The sequence below is a fragment of the Echinops telfairi genome, unplaced genomic scaffold (genome assembly GCF_000313985.2).
Source record: "Echinops telfairi isolate 266 unplaced genomic scaffold, ASM31398v2 ScPeMD7_10;HRSCAF=50, whole genome shotgun sequence".
In the NCBI taxonomy this organism is placed as follows: domain Eukaryota; kingdom Metazoa; phylum Chordata; class Mammalia; order Afrosoricida; family Tenrecidae; genus Echinops; species Echinops telfairi.
The window spans coordinates 908,676-910,615 of record NW_022103907.1 but is presented as its reverse complement, the minus strand read 5'-3'; positions in this window follow the sequence as shown (position 1 = coordinate 910,615).

Here is a 1,940-nt window from a genome sequence, read left to right as displayed (position 1 = left end):
CTGCACTCCTTCCCCGGCGCCCGCTCCCGGAGGGCCCGCCGTGCCCGGGCCGAGCCTCGGCTGGAGAGCGCCTCTCCCTCTTTCTCGCCCTGCTCGCGGAGCGCCGCCGCTCGCTAGCTCGCTGGAGCCCCGGAGCTCTGCCCGAGATGAGTCACTACAATGGCACGAGTTCAACTCCACACTCTTTATTATCCACCCCTGTACCATGTGGATTCACTCACGTCAACCCAGACTCCACCTTGCAGGGAGGAGCGCCCGAGAGGAGGCGGGGGTGAAGGGGACGGCGAGGAGGAGGAGGAGGAGGAAGAGAAGCGGGAGGAGGCGGGCGAAGGGCTCCCCTCCCTGCCAGGGCTCCTGGCCGCGCTGACGCCAACTGCTCCGCCCGGAGCGAGGAAGGAAGGACTGGCGAGGGGCTGGGAGGAGGTCGGCGGCGCGGTTCAGAAGGGTCCCTGGCAGCCCGGTCCCTTCCCCTCTCGCTGCCCACCCCCCAGGACCAGCGCCCTTGGTCTGTCCCATGGGCGCACGTTGCCAAAGATGGTCATTTGCGTTAGAGGACGTGAGTGCGGGGTTCCTCGCTTTCGGGTGACGTGGAGGGAGAGGAATTCCCTCGCCCGCTCCGGAGCGCCGCGAGGCTCCCCGTCCCTCCTCCCCACCCGGGACCGGGTGGCAGGCCGCGGCTGAGTGTTTTGAAAAATAATCACAGTCCCGAAGGGCGAGACGGGCGGTTGCCGAGGCGCCACCGCGAGGCCGGGAGCCGGGCGTGCAGAGCCGCTCGCAGGAAGGGTGCGGCCGCGAGCGCGGTCGTCCGGCGCCCTGCGCGGCGCCGCCCGGTGCAGCGGGCGCCCTAGGCGCGCAGGGCACACGCGCCGCCCTGCGGCCGGGCCTTGGCGGGCCGGGGCACCGCCCGGCAGGGCCGAGCAGCCTGTTTTCCCTCTGAGGCGGCTTGCCCCTGGCTTCCCCTTTTCCCAGCTCAAGGTCCGGCCATGATTTGTCGGAAGTAGCCTTGGAGATGAAATGAACTCAAGACTTTCTGCTGCCCTCCTTGCGCGAAGCGTTCATAGGTGTAAGAAGCAAACTCCTACTTGTTGCGAATTGAAGAGGCAAATAAATAAATAAATACGGGAAAGAGGGAGGCTAGGGATAGGTGTGTCCCAACGACTTCAGCTGTTTGGAGCGAAGTTCAGGAGGCGGGTGGCGCGGACTGCGGGATCTTCCCGCCGCCTCGCTGGGCGGGGCGAGGCGCAGGGTAAAGAGCGCAGGCCTTGGAGTCTGAACGCCAGGCTGTTCCGTTTACGAGCTGTGGGACCTTGGGCGGGTCTTCCCCTCGCAGGGCCTCAGTTTCCTTTTATAAGGTGAAGGGGTTGAGCCAGGTTGAGCCTAGTGAAGGCCCCTGCCATCTCGGGAACTTCCATCCTCCGCAGTGGTGACATGGTGGGATAGGAAGAGCGCTGTACTTTCGATGGTACCTAGTCAAGAAAGTTGGGTGCTGGTCCAGGGTCTATCATCCGTTTGCCCAATCGCAACAAGTGGAGCCCTCTCCCCACCCCTCCCGGTACCCTACACGTTTCTGACGTGTGTGGAGCGTCCAGAGCAGACTGTGAAGCACTGTGCACCCTGAAGCGCATCACAGTCCGGGTCCTCAGTTTCCCGATCTGTAAAGGGAAGGGGGTGCTAGGAAGGAAAAATAGAGCCGGGAACTCGAAGCTTTCCCGAGGCTCTATATAAAGCCCTGGCATTTCCGGGACGTCTGGCGAGGCGGCATCTGGCTGCCCCAATGGCCCAAAGATACGGTAATCCCAAACAATACTCGGGGTCATTGTTTACAGCTATAAAACACATTCTGTCCTAAGCGTCAACCCCCAAGGACCGCTTAGCAAGGCGAGGCCGGCCGGATTCCTCGCGCCTACGCCGAGCAGAGTCCCCCAACGTAGCAGGCCGTG